The following is a 23,932-nucleotide window of genomic DNA, read 5'->3' as shown; positions in this document are numbered from 1 at the left end:
AGAGAAAACACTGGCACTTGGGAGCATGTCCCTCCAAGGCCCCCTTGAACTTCACTGCAACCAGCAGGGACTACAGCCCGCCCCCCCCCCACCCCCCATTGGAGCCTAGAAGGTGCTGTGGGTTGAATCTGACCTCCCCACGACCACGTGACACCCCTGGCAAAGTGCCAGTGCAGCCAGAAACCTGGGCGGTGGGCGAGGACAGGGGGTACAACCCGGAGGCTGCACCGGGGCACGGTGGGGGCACCGACTGCACCTGCAAACCCCACAATTCAGCTTGGCCTCCCTGTACCTTGGGGGAGGCTACCTGCGGGCGCAGTGGGGAGGAGGGAGCTGGGGAGGGGGCGCGGCAGGCGTCGGTGCTGTCCAGGGGGGCGGGCGGAGGGAAGGCGCTGCCGCTGCCGCCGCCTCTGCCGCTGCCTCGCCCGCGGCGACACAGACGCCAGGAGCAGCCAGGGCGGTGAGTCGCAGCGCCTGCCCTCCGCTTCTCCGCTTCTCCGCTTCTCCGGAGCCGGAGCGGGTATGCGGGGAGGTTGGGGGGCGGGGGGCGCGGTGGCGCCGGGAGCGGCTGCGGCGGGGACGGGCGCACTAGGGGCGCGGAGGGCGCACGGGTGGGCACGAAGAGCGCGCAGTCCTGGGGACCTGTCCCCGCAGCCCGGCCCTGATTCAGTTCGCCCTGTCAATGCTTTTGAGAGAAAAGAAAACAAAACCCAAGACCCTGACGGTGGATGGCAGAAAGGGAGAGAGCAACTTTGGCGAGGGACGCGCAGAGGCGCGCGGGGCAGGCAGGATGGGGGCGCCGGGTCGGAAGGGGGCGTTCGTGCGCCTGGTGGCCGGCGGGGGAGGGGGGTGCCTTCTGGAGCATCCCTCCCGGACGCGGGTTGGGGTCGAGGTCGAGGACACTCGCTGCTTCCTTCCGGGACCTTCGTCGTCGGCCCTGAGCCGCCCCAGAAGGCGTGTGCGAGGGGTGGAGGCCTGGGAAGGGGACCTTGGGAGCGAGCGAAAGGCGCGAGGTGAACACAGAGGAGGCAGTGGTCGGTGTTTTGGACTCCGGACCTGAAGGATTTGCGTCTCGGGGACGCGGGAAGGGGTGTGCTGGGGAGAAGTGTCTGAGTAGTTTTCAGCGCATACCGATTTATTTTTAGCTTCAGAGAGGCAGGATGTGCAAAGGGGGTTGTATCGGCCGGGAGGGGCAGGAGGTCTCCCTGCCCGCAGGAAATACACAAGTTTCTTGCTGCAGATGCTCGCTGTAACTTGCATGGCGGAGAAAGAAAGCCAGTTGGCTCTCTAAAGATCTCCCTCCAGGAACACGTTCTTCCCGCGGGTCTGCCCGAGGCTGCAGGCCAGGCGGGCCCAGTGTGTGCACCGCTGGCCTCGAAGGGTGGGACACATTGTTCATGGGACAGCAGTGTGAAACCCAGGAGCAGGGCTGCCAGGGTCTTGCTCGCGGAGGAGGAAGCCACACCAGCTTGCTCAGAGCTTTCCCGGTTCTGTCTGATTTGAAAATAGCAGACTTAAAGAGCTAGAGTGCCAAGAGCAGGGTTCTCTGATGGGGTTCCTCAGACCATCCCAGGGCGATGCTTGTGTTTTTCACTCCAACAGAAGGAAGCCTGTGTTTTAGGGTGAAATGCAGGGTGCAAGGATTGCAGGGGAGAAGGGGGTGTGGTCTGAAGGCGGGAGTATGAGTGTATGGGGGACACCATGGGGAGCTCAACGCAGACTTGGGGAAGGGCTTCTTCAGGAAGCTGGAACCCAAATGTTCAGGTGCCCATGACAGACACCTGGAAGTTGCCTGGAGTCTCCCTCATTCCAGCCACTCAGGGCCCGTCCTAAATACGCTTAGGCATGTGCCAGGGGAGTGGGCTGGGAGGAGGGGACTGCAGCCAGACTGCTGGATTTGAGTTGGGACACGAATAGCTCCCAGACCCCGGGCTCCTTACCTTACCGTTCTGTTTCCTGATCTGTGGCATGCGGCTGATATAAAGATAAAAGGAGTTAATGCGCAGAAAGTACTTCTCACTGCGTTGTCATTATCAAGTGCTGCACACATGTGAGCTCTTTTTTGTTGTTGTCACCAGTTTGGTTCATGACCTTGTAACCTCTTGCCTGAATTGCTCCAACTGCTTTGACGCTGGGCTCCTTGCCTAGTCTCTAAGCTGCAACTAGAACACTTGTTTTGAAAATAAAAATCTAAGCCTGCCATTCTGCTTAACGTCCTTCAGAGGTTTTCTGTGGCTTTCAGGATAGGGTTCGGACTCCATGGGATTTCATGGCCCCACCCCGTCTCCTCACCAGCCTCATCTCCCACGCCTCCCAGTGGTAGCCGTGGCCCAAGCTACCGAGTCTCAGCACCCGTCACCCTCCCACCCTTCCTTGTGTGGTCAGCTCCTGCGCACTCTTCCTCCTGGACTCCAGGGACACTGCCTCCCCGCAGAGCTCTCGGCACCCCTCCCCCAGCTGCCCCTGCTTCATGCTGGCACGTCACCCTGCACGCGCCTCTCGCATCATCGTCGAGTATCAGCCTTTCCCATCTAAGTGCCTTGTGAATGTCGGTAAATGTTTGTTGAATGAATAAATGAACACCAGTCAGGCAAATCTCAGTTCTTTTCCCTAAAGGCAGAAACAAACATGGAGAATAACAGAGGGGAGGACTAAGCCAATCTTTACATCTACTGCTCCACAACAAAAACCGGGCAATATTAAGGAGTCAAAAGACATGTGACATACTGTCTTGGAACCATTTCAGAGGTATTTTTTGAAGTGTAAGGGGTCAGACTAACAATGGGGAAATGTAGTGATCTGACTCTTTCCTTCCCTCATAAAAAGGTCAGGATCTCATGTTTGGTGGCGGGGGCTGGGGGCCCAGGTCTGTGAGGGGAGTTGGTTCAGTGGATTTGGTCTGGAGGTAGAGGTGAAGGTCACCATGTGCACGGGCTTTGTGCTCTTCCCTGGGTGCTGGCTTCCCCGGAGTGTGGACTTCAGCTTGCCCTGGCATCCGTACAAGGAGAACAGGAACTCCCCCATCCTCAGAGTCCTCTGTTAGTTTTCGGGCAGTTCAGTGTGTTCTCTGTGGGGGCACCCCTGACTGAGGCAGCATTTCCTAGCGCCCCGCTACTGGGCGCCCAGGAGCCCTACAGAGGGAGATAAACCAGTGCCCGGTGCTATTGGTGCTATGGGTGCTATGGGAAAACCTCTGAGTCTGGTCAAGGCTCCCGGGCAGGGAGTTGTATCCACCTGAGAGAGCAAAAATGTGTTTTACATGTTTAAAGGGCTGTAAACAAATCAAAACACGAAGAAGAATATGTGATAGAGACCATGTGTCAAATCCTGCCTTGTTCTTTCTAGAAAAACTGCCATCTGCCATCCTGGAGCTGAGACAATTGGTTTCATTTTGCTTGTCATCTTTGATGGATTGGTAGTGGCTGCCTGGAGAGCTGGGTTGAATGTGAATCCAAGACTCAGTAGGAAAGAGTGCTGTGGTCAATTAGTGATGTCTGTCAGGGTGTGGGTTAGGAAGTGGTGGCAGACAAGCTTTGTCCTCACCATCATATCTATCTCTGTCACCGTGATAGAGAGTATCCATGAAGATCAAATTCCAGGACAGAGCAGGTGAGTTGAAAGTGATCCCTAGAAGAAGCCAGGAAATTTCTCCCACGACAATGAACTATCACCACAGTTGCCATTAGTAGCTTCCATTGATCAGGTGGGCAATATGTATGTACATGAGGATCTCATTTAATCTTTGTGATATTTTTTCAGGAGATATTTATTTTAATTAGGACTCAGTTCTGTTGCAACTGTCAAACTATGTCAAGTTAAAAAAAAAAAGGAACATTATTTTGGCTGTGATAACTCCTTAGTTCAGCCATACCTGAAGTGTGGCTGAATCCAGGACTCTGGCCTCATGACCAGGACTTGATTTCTCTCCCACATTTCTCAGTTTGCTTTCTGCAGTTGTCATCATGTTTAGGTCCCATTTTATGTTAGGATGGCTGTAAGAGCTCCAGGCCTTACATAGTCTGGGTTTTAAATCCAGCCAGAAAGAGGGAGCCTCTATGCTAGTATTGCTCACAGTGACTGGCTGTGGCCACTGGCTTTGATTGGGTCCCAGGCCTGTTACTGTGGCTGGGGTTGCACACGTTAATAAGGTGTGGGCTTGGTCACAGGTCTCCTGAGCTGTCACCGGGAGAAGGGCTAATGGGTTTTGGATTGCAAAGCAGCAGACCTCCACCGCAGTACTGTTGCACCCCCACTTCCTCGATGAGGGAAGCAGGTTCAGGGGCACGCATTGGCTTGCCCAGGGACACAGGGCTAGCAAACAGTGGAGTTCTGATTGGAAACCCACAGTTTACGTACTTAGTAAAATTATTTGTGAACAGAAGAATTTAAAGTGAGTTTTGCATGAAGCTCTATTCTTTTATTTCTGAAAATGTAGCAGACTAACTTCAAGAAGTGTTAAGTACCGACTGGCTAGATGATATGAGAAAAAAAGAAGATGCAGACTTCTTTGGCTGGGTTGTTACTCACTTATTCAGTCGATATTTTTGAGCAGTTTCCGCATGCTCAATACCATGTTCAGCTCTGGGGATATAGGATGCATAAGAACTAGTCTCTATCTTTAAGGAATTTACATTCCAGCGTGAAAGTGCAAGACACAGTTAGGGGACGGGTTGACTGGAATGAGGGCGATGTGGGAAGTGCAGGGGCAGAGCCCTCTCAGGGGGGACAATGACCTTCTAGTTTGTTTACTGACGGATCCCCAGGACAGTGCTTTGTGCGACAGTCAAGCAATACATATTTCTTGAATACGTTGTTTGTTTTTACTGTGATTAAATACACACAACATACATTTCCCATTTCAATCATACCAGTTAGCTGTGGCATTTAGTGCAGTAAGTACATTCACATCGTTGTGCGGTTGTCACCAGCCATCTCCAGAATGTCTTCATCTTTCAGAACTGAAGCTCCATCCCCATTATGCAAAACCATCCATCTCCCCTGCCTCCCAGCCTGGCAACCACCGTCCATTCTATTCCGTCCCTGTGAATTTGCCTCGTCCAGGTACATTACTACATAAGTGAAATCACACAGGATTTGTCCTTTTGTGACTGGCTTATTCCACGAATGTCTTCAAGGTTCACTCATATCCCCGCATAGGGCAGAATTTCCTTCCTTTGTAAAGCTGAATAACATTCCACCGCCTGTATATTACCCCATTTTTTTTTTTTATCCATTCGTCTGTCCATGGGCACATGAGTTGCTTCCTCCTTTTGGCTATTGTGAACATGGATGTACAAGTACAAGTATAAGTTTGAGTCTCAGCTTGCAATTCTTTTGGGTATGTATCCAGAAGGAGAATTGTTACAGCATATGCTTCATTTTTTGAGGAACTGCCACACTGTTTTCTGTCGCTGCTGCACCATTTTACAAACCCACCAGCAAAAGACAAGGATTCAATTTTTTCCACATCTTTTACAACACATGTTATTTCCAATTTTTAAAATAATAGCCATCCTAGTGGGTGTGAAATGTTGAATACATTCTATCGGGATTGAATTGTGACAATCAGTGGCAGAGTTTGAATTTCATTCAGAGAGCTGTGAGTAGCTATTGAATATTTGTTGAATGTGGCAATGGCCTGATCAGAAGGATCCTGACGTTCGAGAGAAAGGGGAGAGGAGGAAGGCAGAAGAGGAGTTAGGGGGTTATTTTAATTATCCAGATGAAAGAGAACCTAATAGTTTTCTCCACATCCATACAACTGAGGACACACACACACACACACACACACACACACACACATATACATATATACATATATATATTATCACCACACTAAATGGTATTGGACTTGGGGAGGAAAGATAAATATGGCCCTGGGCTATCTCATGGCCAAGGATTCTTTAGACTAGTTGACAGCTGTTGCTAATAATGATTGCAAATGCGTTTATGCACTTTCTCTGAATGAGTCAGTGTTCTAAATACTGAGTATTAATCCAATCAATTCTGATAAACCCTCTGAAGGGTTCACCAGTCGGGGTTCCCTAAGGAGGCAGATGACATGCTCAAAGGGCATAACTGAAGAAGGTTTGATGAAGGCACCATTCACAAAGATGCGGGCAAGGCTAAGGAGAATCATCGAGAGTGGCTAGCAATCCATGCAAGCCTCTACTCCCCCAGTCCCAGAATAGTGGTGGGAGAGGGCAGTTTCTGGAATTGCTCTTTTACGGCTACTTCCAAATTGTGCCCTGTCAGGGAGGCACCAGGTGAATGAGTCTCCGACCACTCTTTCTCCCACCTCTGGTCTCGTGCTGCTGCCTCCCAATTGGTCAAACCAACAAGAAGCCAGAGGGCAAGAAAGCTTGTGGGAGGGACTACCTGGTACAAAGAGAGCAGCCTCTCAGGCCCCAGGGCAGAGTGGAGGAGGCAGGAGGGTGCGTGTGGGGTGGCCAGCAGAGAGAACCCATTATGGGGCATGATGATAACATTTCCACATACTGGAACTGAAGCATCAAGAGGTTATCTGACCTAACCAAGGTGAGTAGCTAGCAGGTTGTGGAGCTGGGACTTGAACCCAGGAACATTTTTTTTTTTTGTATGTTTAGTAGGATCTGAAATCTTAGGATTCCCCTAAACCTGTGTGTTTTGATTCTTTGGGAATAATCTGATTTGTACTAACTTAGCTTGGCTATCAAAATGTATAAGTGACTGCTCAGAATTTCCTTTTTTTTTTTTTTTGCTAAGTCACACGTATTTCATAGGGGTGTGCTTGAAACTCATGTGAAAAAGATGTAGGTTTTGTTTTGCTTTAAGTTGAAAGTTCCAGAGGAGTTGCCAGTGTAACCTGGCTGCTTAGACATGAGTGAGACGCTGGGCTGCGCTCGACGAGCCTTCAGAGAGATGGTAGTCCCCTCTGTCCTGTCCTGGCTGCAGGGGATGCAGCAAGCAGTGGCCAGTGTGGGGGACGGAGCCCACCTCCCTGGAGGCTCGACCGAGGGGCTCTCTAGCTAGAAAAAGCTCCGTGGGAGCCAGATTATTGTGGCCTCCACACACATGAAGCACTGCATTGGGGACAAGACCTATTCTGGGGCCAGAACTCGGCCCGCTGTGAAACGGGTTGGGCTGCTTTGGGCGGCCTCATATTTTCCATTCTAGGCGGTTGTGCTGAGGCCATGGGTGAGAGATGTGGCTGAGGGCTTGTCTTCATTTCCTGTGGCCACGGTGACAAATTACAACAAACCGATGGCTTAAAATAGCAGAATTTGATTTTCTCACTGATCTGGAGGCCCGAGGTCTGAAATCAAGGTATCAGCGGGGCGACGCTTTCTCCAGAGGCTCTGGGGGCGAAGCCTGCCTGCCTCTTCCAGCTTCGGGCGGCTGTCCGCACTCTGGGCTCCAGGCTGCATCACTCCTATCTCTGCCTCCGTGGTCACGTGGCCTTCTCTGCTCTGTGAGTGTCTTCATGGTACCCGGTCATTGGCTGTAGGGCTCATCTGGATAATCCAGGTGATCTTATTTCCCAATCCTTAATTGCATCTGCAGAGACCTTTTGTCCAGGTTGCATTCGCCTGTTCCAGGGTTTAGGATGCAGACCTATCTTCTTGGGAGGAGGGGGGGCACCATTCACCCTACTACGCGGCTGAGCATTGTACACTGCAGCCCTTGGTCCTCTCATTCTGTCAGGAAGCCCCTAGACTTGATTTACCACCTGGATTCTAGGTTCTTTGGCACAGTGGAGTTTTTGTAAATACTTTCGATTTGATCCATTGAAATTTTTTTTCTGACCTTCAACAACAAAGCAAACAAAACACGTATAACCTACCCTCCCTTATTTCTGAGGTGAAGGGATGAGTCAAAAAACCAGTGTGACCCCTGTCTAGGCTGGAAGCCTCCTGTGCTTTGCTTTGCGCTGTGGCCTGGGAGGAAATGAATGGGAGAAAGGGCAGTCGCTGGCCCTGCTCTGGCTTCTCACCTGAGACTCTCCCAGCTTCTGTTAAGACTGGAATTACTCAGTGGAAGGCTAGACGTTGGAGACTTTCGGGAAAGAAAGGCAGAAGCAGTACAGGCTCAGGTTTCTAGGCTTTCCGAAAGCATTGGCTTAGAAACATGGTTCATAAATGTCTCTGGCCCATCGGGGAGCCTTTTGTGCTTGTGTTTTCAATACCGAGTCCCAGTCTGGGGCCTATGTTCACGGGGCACAAGAGGCAGGGCCAAGGGTAGCTTTGGCAATTACCTGGCTAATTTGATGGCTATGGCCCATCAAATGGGTACATCAAGAAAATCCACCCCAGGGCATAAATTATTCTGTTTGGTTGTCTGCATTGATCACATTAACTTGGTCAGAGCCAAAATCCGTTCCCTCTGTGCAACGGAGAGGCAGTTGTGATGAAGGTGCATTTCTCTCCAGGGGGCAGCTAATTCTGGTTTCCCAGCCACTTTGCAGTTTGACTTCAAAGGAGAAAAAGGAAAGAAAAAAAAGATTAAAATGTCTCGCCATTTTATTATGTTATATATCCTGCTGCATCACTGTCACTCTGGTTAATATTAACTCTGGATCTGTTGGCTTTGAATACTATACCTGGAATACTGTGATATTCACAGAATTCAGCCACACGAGCTGCAGAAAATGGTTTGCCTTGCACAAGACGGCTGCATAATTTGCGAGGCCCAATGCAAAATGAAAATGTGGAACCCTTGGTAAAACAATTATTCAGGATTTCTAGATGGTTCAGCAGAGCACAGACTACGTGTGTTGCCTTCCGAGCACAGGGCCTGTGTAACCGCACAGGTCATTGCCCGTGCACTGGCCCTGGGCCTGCATATGTGCTGAGCATGACAACGTCTCGCTTACCTTCCTGACCTCCAGGCAGCGACCAGGACAGTGACTCTGCCTCACTTGGAGCAGCAAGCAGGCTGGACATCTCTTATTGGCTCCCCCATGTCCTCGCTCTTCCTTATCTACCTGGCGGGGTGCCCTGAGAGGTTGATCTCTCCCATCGGCATCAATGGCCATCTTTGTCTTTTGATTTCTGGTCTAATTCGGCCACAGGTGGGTCCAGCCCTCCGTTGGGAGAGTGGGAGGAGCCAGGGTGTTTATTTTCCCATTCCCTCCTGCCGGGCGGCATGCGGCAGAACGGCTTCATCCGTGTGCAAAGGTCACACTCCTGCCAGATGTCCTCTCCTCACAGCCACCCTCTTTGGGCTCCTTTAGCTGCTCCCTCCCCGGGTCCACGCAGGCCTAGGGACGGTGATGACTTCCCGCCCCCTTCGTCCTGCATGATCCTTCATGGCTTTCCTAAACCCTTTCCCACGGACTTCCCAATAGCCTCATCGGTAGGACTCCTCAGCAGGATTAAACAGCATCCTGTTTCTTGCCTGGGCCCTACCTGATTCAGCAACCCTTCACCAGGGTTCGAGCACTCCTTGCACTGCCTCAGAGAAGCTGATGGCTCTGATGGCTCTCATGACACGTGATTGGTATGCTAGCTTCGGTAAGGCTGGGCGACCAGGAAGCAACGTGTCCACATCACGGTGGGGAGAACATGTGCCTGGAGTCAGGCATTGGGATTCTCTGGTATAATGTTGGGAGAGTCATGTCACCTGTAAAATGAGGATAATGATAGTCCTCTGCTACTGGGGTGGTTTTGAGCACGAAGTGAGGTCATGCTTAGCATAGTGCCTGGTCTCCAGTGAGTGCGCAAAGGGCACAGCCGACTTAACCGGGTGTGTTGATGGAGTGTCCAGTTGAGGGGAGACAGCCTACTTTGTCTCTAAGCTGAACTCAGGCACTTAGAGCCTAGGCTGCACTGATGATTCTCATGTTTTCACTGTTGTTTTGGGTGTTTTTTCTATCTTCTGAACCAGATTGTACTGTTCTGCAGATGGGGGGTTCTATCTCATAATTTTTGGGGGGGCGCTAATCTAAGTTTTCAACCGAGTAGATGAATATTGTTAAGTGATCAAGAACTATGTCTTGGCTAAATATAAGGTGACCATATAACTTATTGTTCACACGGGGGCACTTCTGGGAGTGAAAGAGGAGTATTTTTTAATAATTACATCAAATCAAGAGGCAGAAGCAGGCACTGCCCTAGGTGAACAGGGACATGTAGTCACACTAAGTGAGACTTAAGGCAGTTTTCCACACCTGTTTGAAAGTTTGCCAGCCTACCTTCTCTTATATTAGTCTGCCTTTGGTGTAGGAGATAAAAACGTGAGATTTAAAGAACATAGAAAAAAATATGTGTAACTTTTCTAATCGCTTGTGGACACGAACTTGAGGCAATGAGTAAGGGCTACTTATACAGACAGAGACCTGCTTTTATACCATATTATCCTCCTTTACTCTGGGTACCTACTTACAAAGCTTCCTTCTGTACCTACCTCCCCCCCGCCCCCCACCCGCCCCCATGTAGTATCCTGATTATTGCCCTTCTTGCAATAGTGATCATTTATGTTCAAAAGATGGCAAAAATAGATTTATATACATACATTTTCATGAACATTTCTGTATTTCGGGTTGCCTAGGTGACATTTCCAAGAGAATGCGTGCAAATCTGCTATTATTAAAGCAACAATAAGATGGAAACTATTTTTAAGCTCTTCTATACCTTTCTTCTCCACCAGACCATTTAATTGGTTTATTTTTTTTTCTGTTTCTATTGTTGGAAGGCCATGTATAACTTCCTTCCTCTAGTTCTAATTTGGGGACTGGTTAACTTTTTGAAAATACACATAGTAATTCAGTACTTACATCAGTATAATTACTGCATCTGTATTGATAATCATTTGTTTGGTTAGTTAATAGCAGTTGTTTTACTTACAGGTTGTCCAAGCCGAGCTTAGGCAAAGGTTCTTTTTGGTATAAGAAGAAAAGAATGCCTCTTATTAGCTGTGCAGTCTGCTGGAGCTTGTATCTTAAGGTGACAACTGGGCAGTAAATCATACCGGCTTCATAGGGTTGTTGTGAAGGCTGCGAAGGCTCAGTGGGCAAACACATCAGCCTGAGGTACAATGTCTTACATATAGAAGCCATGTTGCTGCTGTGGCTGCTCTTTCATATCAAAGGCACAAGTGCACCCACCACCTTTCAGAAAATAATCCCGTACACAATATGCAAGAACTTGAATTCACTAAAGACATAAATTAGGGGGATCATTATTTTCTTTAAATTTTTTTAATTTTATAAACATTTCAGAGAATTCCTTTCAATAGTGAACACCCTTGGGTGTATTCGTAGTAGTATTGAAATTAAAAATCACTAGTTGATCCCCACACATTTAGGAACATAATTATAGTGTTATCACCCATAATTCAAAGGCAGTCATTGTTAATATTTGGGACATTTTATTTCATTATGTTTGTGGGAAGATTTTTTGTAAAGATTTATGTTAAGATATATGCGATGCATATCTCTGTAGTGTTATGTGAGGGATTTTGAACATTTATCTGACCATTGTATGCACTTGAAGGGTAAATAATTAGCCTAATTAAGTGTTAGGGCTAGGGCCCAAATTACTACAGATAAGAATCTGAGATGATTAACGTGGATTCTATGGTAAGTTTGAGAGGAGAGATGGACTTGACTCTGTCCTTATTCACAATTGTTTAATATTGGATGTTGTCCTGACCAGCGTCCTCACTCTTTTGCATTATTATTCTATTTTGAGAAATAGATTTACCATTTAGATTTATCATCGGATAAATGAGGCAGATTGCAGCATCATTGCCCTGGAGATTGTCTTGCCCTTGAAACTAAAGGAAGGGGGAAGAAGCAGACGGACAGATAGACGCTTGCATGCACACACATACAAGTCTTTTTTAGACATGTGATGCAAAATTTCTAATAAGACATTTAAAGTAAGAGCTCTCTGATGGGCTTTGCTCTGTGACTTGTTGGAAGGGGAGGACTGGGAAGTGGTAAGTCCGTGATGTTGCGTTCCCACCAACTCACTCTTTGGGAGAAACGATGGCCATTTCCATGTGAGGCTGAAGAAAAGCAGTGAGAACCAGGGTTGGTTCTGGCCTCTAAGTTTCCTGGGAAGGGAATGGAAGACTGTGCTCTATATTTTTCTATCCAGTTATTTAAAGAATATGTTCTCATTTCTCGGGCACTGTTCCCTTCATGTACTCACCCCCACCATTATAAAAGGAAGACATTATCATGAAATGAAAGTTGCGCAATGTAGAAAAGTAAAAAAAAAAGAAAAGTCACTCATAGTTCAAATATTCAAAGACAGCCAGAGTCAATATTTGAAACATTGTCATTATTTTAAATTCTTTTCTTTTTTTTAAAACCTCACCCTAGGATATGTTTTCGTTTTTTTTTTATTTGTTTATTTATTTATTTATTTATTTATTTATTTATTTATTTTTAATATATTTTATTGATTTTTTACAGAGAGGAAGGGAGAGAGATAGAGAGTTAGAAACATCGATGAGAGAGAAACATCGATCAGCTGCCTCCTGCACATCTCCTACTGGGGATATGCCCGCAACCCAGGTACATGCCCTTGACCGGAATCGAACCTGGGACCTTTCAGTCCGCAGGCCAACGCTCTATCCACTGAGCCAAACCGGTTTCAGCTTCTTTTTTTTTTTTTAATTCTAGAGACAGAAGAAGGGAGAGGGGGAGAGGGAGAGAACCATTGAAGTGAGAGAGAAACATCGATCAGTTGTTTCCAGTATGTGCCCTGACTGGGGATCGAACCTGCAACCTGGGTATGTACACTGACTGGGAATCAAACCTCAGTCCTTCAGTGCACAAGATGATGCTCTAACCACCGAGATACACTGGCCAGGGCCATTTTTCATTATTTTTATATAGAGATTTTTTTTTTTATTTACACACTTTTTTTTTCATTTCCCCATATGTTCCAAACTGATATTGTGATATAATAAGACATATATATGTTTGGTCTTGTCTCCAGTCACTAGCACAGAGCTCCTAAAATCCTTGGAATTTCTGAGTGATAGGGAAAAAAAGGAACACCTTTTGTTATTCAGAATAAGCCCCTTTCAACTGTATCTGAATTTACTCGAATGAGGCGACATTTGATGGAGTTTGGTTGCCACAGGAACTATCTGTGTGATTAAATGGCTGGAACTTTTAGGTACATCTCCCCCCCTCAACCCCTCCAAACCTCCAGGGAGGGGAGAGGGGCTAGAGATTGAATTCAGTCACCAAGGGCCAACAATTTAATCAGCGGTGCCTACATAATGAAATCTCCATAAAAATTCTAAACAATGGGGTTTGGAGAGCTTCCAGGTGCTGGGAGGTTGAAGAGCAGAGAGGGCACGGAAGCGCCACGCCCCTTCCAGACCTCGTCCTGCACATCTCTTCCGTTTGGCTGATCCTGAGTTGTCTCTTGGTAGAATACAGTAGTTCCCCGCCCCGCCCGCCCCACCTACTGTTCTGCTTTCCACAGTTTCAGTTACCCATGGTCAGCCATGGTCCTAAAATACAAAATGGAACATTCCAGAAGTAAGCAATTCATATATATTTGAAATTGGGCAGCGTTCTGAGTAGCATGATGAAATCTCATGAGTCCTGCCCGGGACCTGCATCATCCCTTTGTCCAGCGTCTCCATGCTGTGTACGCTCCTTGCCCGTCACTCAGTAACCATCTCAATATTAGACTGTGTGGCATCACCGTGCTTGTGCTCAAGTAATCCTTGTGTTACTTCACGATGGTCCCAAGTCCAAGGGTAGTGATGCTGGCGACTTGGATACACCCAAGAGAAGCCGTGAAGTACTTCCTTTAAGTGACAAGTGAAAGTTCTCTACCTCATAAGGAATGAAAAAAAAAAAAAAAAAAAAGAAATCGTATGCTGAGGTTGCTAAGATCTGTGGTTAGAACGAATCTTCTCTCTGAAATTGTGGAGAGGGAATTTCACGCCAGTTTTGCTGTCTCATCACAAGAAGGGTGAGGACAGTTCAGTAAGATATTTTGAGGGACAGAGACCACATTCACATAACGTTTATTATAGCGTGTTATTATGATAGTCCTATTGTATTGTTAACCTCTTACTGTGCCTGGTTTATAAATTAAACTTTATGGTAGGTATGTTTGTGTAGAAAAAGCATAGTATACGTAGGGTGGGGGGACCATCGGCTGTTTCAGGCACCCACTGCGAGTACTGCGGACAATGGAAGGCCACTGTAAACTGGAAATCAAGGAAGTAAACAGTTTTCCTGAGTTCTGTGAGCTGTTTTCATAAGTTGTTGAACCTGAAACTGGTGTGTGAAGTGGGGGGAAGTCTTGTGGGACTGGGACCTTAATCTGTGGGGTCTGTGTTCACTCCAGGTAATTAGAACTGAGTTACAGGACACACCCAGTTGTGTGTGTCCAGCGAGGTGGAGAATTGGATGGTGTGGGAAAAACCCTACACATGAGTGTCAGAAGTGAAATTTTGAAAGTAAAAGAAAAGGCGGTTTTTACTTCTACAATATATATAATTTTACATTTGATTATATACTCTTGTAGACCGTGCTTACCTGGGCATAGAATAAATAGTCCATTGAATGGATATGCCTCCATTTACGTAGCTATTCCATTATTGGTCATTTGGTCAAAATTTCAAATGATTTTGTTTATAAGATTATATCCTAGGATATATTTCCAGTGTATGTAATAGGTTGAAGTTTTGAACATTTAAAAAATCTTCATTTTTCCATTTGCTTTGTAAATGAGTTACAGCAATTTACATTCTGTGATTGTGTAGGTCTCATCTTTTCCCTCGCATTGTATATCATCACTTTACAATACTTTTATTAACTTGGTAACGGAAAATACTTCATTTTTATTTATATCTCTTTGATTACTAGTGAGGCTGAGCATTTCTTGCTCATAGTGTAAACTAGTTGCATTTCTTCTGTTCCTGATTTTCTGTCCCATGTTCTTTGCCCTTAGACATTTTCCTCATCAGTTAAGTTTTTCATATTACATTTCAGGATAAAAATACACAAAGGAAAACCTGTCCTGGCCTGTCTCTACCCCTGGGCCTCCCAGGTAGCGAGTGCTAAAGGCTCAGGGTGTGTCTCCCCATCTTTCTCCTTGTTTGTGCATACAAACACACGACTTTTTAAAGATACAAAAGGGGTTCATTTGTACTACCAACTTGCTTTGTTTTTTACTTACAATATAGATCATGAGCATAAGATCTTTAATAACATATAATAAAATATCTTTGGTCACATTTGCTACGGTTATTTCCCCAGTGTATTGCTTGCCCGCTGACATAGTTTTAGATTATTGAGTGGGCAAATGTCTCACTATAATTTTTTCCACTGATAGGACATCCTGCTCTGTTTTTTCACAAGGTCTGATAGATACTCAGCTCCGTTTTCTACTGGCTTTGAAAAAGTTCTCAATTAAAAAAACATATTATTATTTAATCCAACTGAAAAAATTCTTAACTTAAAAAATATTATTTAATTCAACTGTAATTTATTTTGATGCGGAGTAAGGAAGAAATGAGGATCTAAACTGATTAATTTTCTTCTTTTTTTCTTTGTTAATCCTCACCTGAGGATATTTTTTCCCATTGATTTTTTTTCATTTTTAGAGAGAGTGGAAGGAAAGAAGAGAGGGAGGGAGGGAGGAAAAGAGAGGAAGAGAGAGAAAGAGAGGAAGAGAGAGAAAGAGAGAGAGACATAAATGTGAGAAAGTCAAATTGGTTGATTGCCTCCTGCACATGTCCCAACCTGGGCTGGGGATCGAACCTGCAACCCAGGTACGTGCCCGTGATAGGCAATTGAACCTGAGATTCTCCAGTGCTTAGGCAGACACTCTAACCACTGAGCCATACCAGTCAGGGCTATTTTTCTTCTTTAACTTACTAATCCATTGTTCCATCACCCTTTATTGACTGGCACTTGGAAAAAAAACCTTTCCATAAAGCAAGTGATGTCTCTTATGCATTTTTCTCCAACTATAAACCAGTGGTATTATAATGAGAAAGGTTTTTCCTAAGGAAGGGAGATTTCACATTTACCTGGAATTAGGTCACACGAAGAAAAACTTGGTCCTTCTGGGACCTAGATCTTCTCCCTGTAACTGGGCCGTCAGGCTGCTGCTCCTGGGTGTAGTCTGAGTGCAGGTCTGAGGAGGAGCGCGTCCACTCCCGCTTCCTCATCCATCTCGACGACTGCCAGGGGTGGTAGGTGAGAAGTGTCATCTCATCTTGCGGGGGAAGAAGCCAAGCAAATCTCAGTGATTCACTCAGGGTCACTCCCGCTCGCCAGTGAATTCTTTTCTATTATTCTCTCTGTTGTTCTGGTTTTCCTTCTGAGTCCCTCTGATAGAGATGCATTTATCTTTGAAACCTCAAGTTTGGCTGGCTAGCCTGATCACCATGTTGGGAATCTCAGGAAGGTCATAATGATAGTTGTGCTCAGAAAGGAGAGCTCTTCCAGGACCATTATTAGTACTGGAGGCCCAATGCACGAAATTCCTGCAAGGGGCTCGGCCCTCGCAGCCCCGGCTTTGTCCGGAAGGACGTCCGTAAGGTCGTCCGGCTGTCCGGTCTAATTAGCATATTAAGCTTTTATTATTATAGATTATTATTATTACTACTTTCAACAAACATTTATTGTATCTGCCCTCTCTGAGGCATGGTGCCAGATGGCACGGGAGAGGCAAGGTGAATAAAACACTTTTACTTTCCTCAGCGGAGTTGCACTTTTTAGCATTGTTTCAGTTGCTTTCTGAGTCCTTCACGGAAGACATCGCTATTTCGTGTTGCCCTCAGTCCACTGTCTTGCAGCCCCAAGCAGAGGCGCCGATGTTTTCCATTGAGCAAGTCTCGTGAGGAGGGTGCATTGGATGCTGTACCCTATTCAAAGCACTTCTACTACATGAGGCACTTAAAATACCCGAGGGCTTGACTGATGTATATTTTATCAGCTAAGATGAGCCTAGTCTCAATGTCTCCTGTTTCCAAACACACTTTTCGGCCCCAGCTCCTCTTCCGTGGGACATTCAGGCTACTCATTTGGTCAACTAGGATCTAAAAATAAACTTAGAAACATAGAGAGTTTTTTTTTCTTCTTGGCTGATTAATGTGTGTTTTTGTGTCTCCCAAACTGTGCTGTGTAACTATTTACTTTTGCATTATGTATAGCTCTTAGCAACCAACAGTGGAAATGAAAGCTAAGAGCACAGGCAGTCCCCTGGCCGAGCTGGGGGAACCGGCCAGCCGAAGCCTCAGAGAATTCTCGTCCCTCCCCCATCCTGAACTCGGTGGCCCTGGGTTCCGTCCTGCTGGCCTCAAGTTCCTGCTTCTTTGCCTTCTCTGCTGGCGGCCAAGTGGGGACCAGAAGGTGGGACAGAAAGGACCCATTACCCCTCTGGGTTCCCTTTGCTGGTCAGTGTGGGTGGAGTGGAAGGAGAGCAGGCTTTGGCCACCACTGATGTCTTGGCACCGGTGACGGCCCTGTAGGGTCAGAAGCACTGAGATGCTGTGTCTTATTTGGAACTCTGAATGCATTTCCATAAAGGAAGGTCACACACTGTATCTGGACTGTGCAGGACCCACAGGACAAAACTGTGATTCCTCAAGAGTTCTGGGGTTAGGACGGCTCTCTTAGGGTGATGTAAGTCAGTGCTGAGAACACGGTTGTTCAGCAAGGATATATTCTGGACTCTAAATATTCCAAGTTAGGAAAGAAGTTAGAACATGACCAGTGTGTAAGTCAAGGGACTGACTGTGAAGTCAAAAAGTGGCTGAATGCAGTCATGGGAACACGTCGTGCCTAAAACCCTGGATTGTGTCAGATGTGTCCAGGCCTTCCCTCCCGCAGCCTCTGCTGTAGCTGCAAGAATCCATCAGTTCCCTGTTTTCTAAAGTAGTAATTGTACTAAAAAATTACCTCCTGGTACTAAAACCAGGGAGGGAGCCAGGCTGGCGTGGCTCAGTTGTTGAGCGTCGACCTGTGGACCAGGAGGTCACAGTTCAATTCAGGCCGGGGCACATGCCTGGGTTGTGGGCTCGATACCCAGTGGGGGTCATGCGGGAGGCAGCCAATCAATGATTAGCTCTCATCATTGATGTTCCTCTCTCTCCCTTCCTCTCTGAAATCAATGTGACCCCTGTGAAAGGGCCGTTCGACCGCCAGAGGGGTCGCGACCCACAGGTTGAGAACCGCTGCTCTAGTTAGTTCATAAGTGTTAGGTTCAGAAGAGACGACATCAAGAGGGCATTCAGCCATCTTCTGAACTCAGTAAGTAAAGAGTCTGTCTTCATTGCACAGAGAAGGCAACCAAGGCTCAGTGAAGGGACTTATCTAAAGGCACATAGTAAGTGAGAGAAATGACCAGAACCCAGACCCTTGCTTCTAGGGCATGACCCCTCCTGCCCCAGTCTACTGCCCATTACATCACCAGCAGCGACTACTCTTCGTCGCTTCTGACCCTAACACTTATGACCTAATAAGATGACTCCCAACAAGGGTTGGGGATATTAAGGCACCAAATATTCCCACCAAGTGGAATCCAAGGGAATCTACAGGGTAGATTCTGCCCTCACTTGCCCTCCAGTTTCATGTTTGCTTTCCTTGTCGCCCTGTTTGAAATGTAAGCTAGGTTGTTTGGGTGGAGAAAGTTGTTAATGGTGGGGAAAGTAGACGGACACACTTCTTATGTATTATCCACTGTGCCCATCATAACATTGAGCCTATAGAAGGCACTTACAAAACACTTGTTAAGTTAGATAGACTATTCCTGCCTAGTAATCAATTAATTCAGATTGTGTTCTTATACAAGACACTGTTTGCTCCATCTACAGAAAAGGAATAATAAGATAAACACAAACAAAATACAGCTGGTTATTTTGGAGAGCAGAGGAGTCATTGGAAGGGCTATTAGTTCGGCTCCAGAGTTGCGTTTATCTGATAATGACTCATGTTAGTTTATGCTGAGATGTTTTAGTATTTTGAAATTATCACTGCTGCCCCCCAACTGCATGAGATAGAAAATTAAAACATTGATTTTGCTCTAAAATTCAGGCTCCCTCAGCCCCATTTTTAGGAGTTAGAAGGGTTAATACTGCTAAGTTGTCTTTCATGTGATCTGGATAATTGCTGCTCACATCTTTATCCCACCCGTTCTTCAATGGAGCATTCATTTCTGGTTGGAGACTAATGTGGGAATCTATTAAGCTGGCCAATAAATGGACAGCCTATTCTTAGATGTGTATGAATTTCAAATGTTCTCATTTTAGAATAACAAAAAGCCCAACTAAACACACATAAAAACACCCCATTTCCACTTGTTTGTAGCTTCCTAGAATAAGGTTGTGGTTGTGACACACTCTGTGTCTTCCTTCATGAATGTGTAGCCTGGCCACACAGGCCGCAAGCAGTTCCTCTGCACAAGCTGATGCTGTTCAGGACTCCGCTTGCTCCCCGGGATCATGAGGCCTTCATACAGAGAGAGAATGCTGTTAGTCCACTGTCTAAAGCGAAAGGCCTGCAGACATGCTTTATTTGACCTATGGTGTTTTTAAACTTTAAAGATTTGTGATCGCCCGGTCAGCGTGGCTCAGTGGTTGAGCCAGGAGGTCACGGTTCAATTCCCGGTCAGGGCACATGCTCAAGTTGCGGGCACGATCCCCAGTGTGGGGTGTGCAGGAGGCAGCTGATCAATGATTCTCTATCATCATTGGTGTTTCTATCTCTCTCTCCCTTCCTCTCTGAAATCAATACAAATATATTAAAAAAATAAAAATTTGTTATCAACTTAAAAAAGAAAATAGAAGATACCTCAAAAACGTGGGTTTCAGGCTTCTCTTGAAAAACCATAAAATCACAATATCATCAAACTGGGTCCAGTGCCCACATGGCAGCAATGGATGAGCTGAGCAACGCCTGTATCCTTAGGAAGGACACATGCACACTCCTTCACTGGAGTTTCTGTTCTTCCCACTATCACACCACCTGCTTCACTCACTCTGCCTGCCTGCCCCTACACATCACATAAACTTTACCATTTTAGCCATTTTAAGTGTATATTTTAATGATATTAAGTGCATTCACATTATTGTGCCACCATCACCGCCATCCATCTCCAAAACGTTTTCATCTTTCACAATCGAAACTGTACTCATTAAATAACTTCTCATTCCCACTTCCCCCAGCCCCTTGCAGTCACCATTCTACTTTCTGTCTCTATGAATTGGACTGCTGCAGGTACCTCAAGTAAGTGGAGTCATACCGTATTTGTCCTTTTATGTCTGACTTATTTCACTTAGCATATCTTCAAGGTTCATCCATATTGTAGCATGTGTCTCCGTTTTTTTTTCTGTTTTAATGTATTTTGTGTATCCATTTGTCAGTGGACATGTCGGTCGCTTCCATCTTTTGGCAGCTGCAAATAAGGCTGCTATGAACATGGGTGTACAAATCTGTGCTCGAATCCCTTAAGCATTTGTGTTTTCTTGACAGGTTTCTTGACAGTTTCCTAGCTGTGGTCTTGTAAGCAAGGCTTTCTTTCTTTCACTGGCCTCCCAAAGGCAAAGCCCTCCAGGACTGGGCTTGAGCTTAATGAACTTCTTTGGGGAGCACTGAAGAACCTTCTCAAGACATCTCATGAAAATGACAGTTCTTTAAAATTGTAAAAAATTTGTGATGATGGGATTTTCAAAACCTCCTATCTCATTAAAAACATCCGGAGGTAACATTTTGTGATTTATTCAATATTGAATTTAATCATGAAAAGCGCCTGTTTGAGAAAGATATGTGCAAGGTGTTTGGTTTTGTCGATCCGAATGAAGCTTGTTCATCTTGCTTCGGTGTGCTGTGTATGCTAATGAGATCTTTTTCTTGTAGGCGTTGATAATGGAAATATAAAAATAGTTTCAATTTTATTTCTGAACTTTTACTTTGCATTAAGTTAGGAAAAGTGTAATTTTAGAAAAATGGAGTGCTAAATGAAAAGGTTGCTTTATTGTTTTTATCACTTAGGAATTTCCAAGGGTTTTAGGAGCTCTGTGCGAGGAACTAGGAGAAAGAACAAATCTATATTTCTTCTTGCAAATCACAATATCACATGGCAGAACGAGGTAGTGGAAATAGTACAGAATGGGGAGGCCAATGTATTTAAACCATAGCCTCACTACTTATTTGAGAAGCCCTATGCAAGTCACTTACCTTTTCTGATCTGAAGTTTCCTTTTTTATAAAATGAGTACGTCTGTCATACTGAATGGCTGTGAGGTTCACATAAGATGATTTACATAAAGCATCTGGCATGGTGCCTGACACAGGCTGAGTGTTCGATTACTGTTATCTCTCACTTCCCTTTTAAACAGAGCTGACTTCATGTGAATGGATTTGCACATTTCTTCGTGATCTTTATAGAATTTAAAAGCAATAACTGTATGGCCAGTGTTGAGATTATTAGCCAATCTGAACATTACCCAAGTTTTGTATTTTAAGAATGACTCTGTGGATGTAATTGGTAATTTCAGGACTGCTGTAGGAAGTGCCTATTGTGAAAACAAGGAATGATGTGTCTTAGGTACAATGAAGTAAGTCTCTTGATCATAGAGTTAGAGAAAGTCCCTGACTGCATAGATGAGTTGAAACTTGATGGATGAGTGGGGAATACTTAGTTGGAGGGGATGTGTGGGTAAATAGCATTCCAGAAATTCCAGGCATTCCAGAAAGAGGGAACAGTCCCGAAGAAGGCCAGTGATGGGAGGGGCATCGGAAAAAGGCTAGTGTGGCCGAAGCACAAGGAGCAAGAGGAAGCACATTCGCTGCAGAGGTGGGCAGGGACTAGCCATGGGGATGTGTTAATCAGGTTAAGGATTTCAGGCTTCTTCCCAAGAGCAGTGGGAAGCCACTGAGTTTGAAAGTAGGGGAGGGGCTTAGGGGCGTGAGAAACGATCCCATTTGCTCTTTGAAAAGAGTTCTCTGACAGAGGATGGACTGGACTGGATTGAATAGAGGCAGGCAGACCAGTTAGGAATCCAGGCAGGAGATGATTGGTCCAGGATGATGGTAATTGAGGGTGTGGGGAGAAGTATGTGGAGTCAGGAGGACAAATGTAGTTCTTAACGCAACTTAACTTTTGAGGGCTGATGATGATCCGCATGTGTCTTTCTGAAGTATGGAATTTCATTTTTAATATAGAAGAGAAGGCAGTTATATTAGATTTATTGGTAGTAACAGGGTTCGGTTCTAGAGGTTTGTTTCATCTCCAGATAACCCAGGCCTCACCAGATCTGGGTTGGGGTGAGATTTGGTCCTGGTTTTGTCTTAGTGCAATATTTGTGACTTCGTATATTTTTCTAATCCTAAACCCTGGGACTTTGATAAAATGTTACTCCAAAGACCTGTATGCTTTAGTACACTCAAATCAGAGATGCTTACGTGATGTTTTCCTTGCCTCTGTATGTTTTATTAGCTTTCTTCATTTGCCACAATTTGAGAAGTAAAGAATTGAGAGGTTTCAAGTTAAACATGGTACCTAAATGCAATGCTTATTCCTTACTCTCCCCTATCCTTAACACCATGAAAGTGTCCGAAAAAGGATTAAGCAGCATTAACCCACAAGGACAAAGCGAATAGGGAAAGGGATGATTGCATAAAAGAGACGCCAACAGCATTCTGAGATATGGAAAGCAGATGGATAAATGGTAACCAAGCTGATTTGTGCCACAGAACCCAGAAAGGCTCAGAGATTGGTGGTACCAGATATCTCTCAATGTGGGACTGATGGGAGGATTAGTTTAAAAAAGGATCCCCTCCCTCCACTTGCGATGCTAGGCAAGAACACTGTCTCTACTTTGCATAAATAGTTTACTATCTATAGAGGGTAAACTGGGGATTTCCCAGACTATAGGCCAAGCCAACAGATATCTGGCAATGTTTGGGGACATTCTTTTTGTCACAACTTGGCAGCAGTTCGCTCCTGGCATCTGCTGAGATTTTGCTAAGTGTTCCACAACACACAGGACAGCTCCCACACAAAAACATTTATCTGGCCCAAAGTGTCAGTAGTGTTGAGGTTTAGAAACTTGGAGTTGGGTGAAAATCTGGTGTGAGACGCCCTGTCTCCTCTACCAATATAGACATGTGCATACACAGGCACTGCAGGAGATGGGAGAATGTCTCTATGGGGAAGTTGACTAGCGAAGTCAACTGACATCTGTAAACCCTCCAACCACAGGAAGGGTCCTTGCTGATCACCCACTCTCCCAGAACTTCCATTCTTTTTGGGACTGTCTTACATGTGGACAGAGAACCATGTCTCACCAGATAGTTGAGGAATCTCTTCATAAAAAATGAAGACAAAAATGAAGGAAAAAGGAATTTAGAAGAAAAATAAAGAATGAAAGAAAGAGAAGAAAGCATTAAAATAACTTGACTGTAATACCTCTAGAAAGATAAGAGATGCTATTGCACTCCTTAAACCGGAACAGTATACTATTAACAAGAAACAGCTATTAAGAAGACAAAATAAGTTATTAGAGATTAAGAATATGAGAGTAGACCCTGGCCAGCATGGCTTAGTGGTTGAGCATCGACCTATGAACCAGGAAAGTCACAGTTCAATTCCCGGTCAGGACATATTCCCAGTTGTGGGCTTAATCCCCAGGGGGAGTGCGCAGGAGGCAGCCGATCAGTGATTCTCTCCCATCATTGATGTTTCTACCTCTCTCCCTCTCCCTTCCTTTCCGAAATCAATAAAAATATATTTTTTAAAAAAGAATATGAGAGTAGAAATGAAAGTGAAGTGTGGAAAGTAAAGTTGAGGAACTCTTAGAAATTAGAACAGAAAGACCAAGAGATCGGAAAATAGGAGAGAAAAAGCAGTAATGTAGGAAAGTCAAAGAGGATGACATCCACCTAATAGGGATTCTAAAAAGTATGGAAGGAAGGAACTCAGAAGAGAAAATACACAAGAAAATTTCCATTGTCACTTTAC

General features: G+C 45.5%; 1 protein-coding gene across 4 annotated transcripts in view; it reads left to right on the top strand.

Annotated features, from left to right (window-relative positions):
* The first annotated feature begins 406 nt into the window (after positions 1 to 406).
* The window catches only part of NCALD (neurocalcin delta), a 291,656-nt gene continuing 268,130 nt past the window's right edge, over positions 407 to 23,932 (top strand). For 2 of the 4 annotated variants that reach the window (XM_036337949.1, XM_036337948.1), the window contains exon 1: positions 407 to 520. The gene's annotated coding sequence lies outside the window, so the exon portion shown is untranslated. The remainder of the gene's footprint in view (positions 521 to 23,932) is intronic. The other 2 variants (XM_036337946.1, XM_036337945.1) reach the window with 1 other exon arrangement.

Source organism: Myotis myotis, unplaced genomic scaffold (assembly GCF_014108235.1).
Source record: "Myotis myotis isolate mMyoMyo1 unplaced genomic scaffold, mMyoMyo1.p scaffold_m19_p_16, whole genome shotgun sequence".
Classification (NCBI taxonomy): Eukaryota; Metazoa; Chordata; class Mammalia; order Chiroptera; family Vespertilionidae; genus Myotis; species Myotis myotis.
The sequence above is the reverse complement of the archived record's forward strand: the minus strand, read 5'-3'. Positions and strand labels throughout refer to the sequence as shown.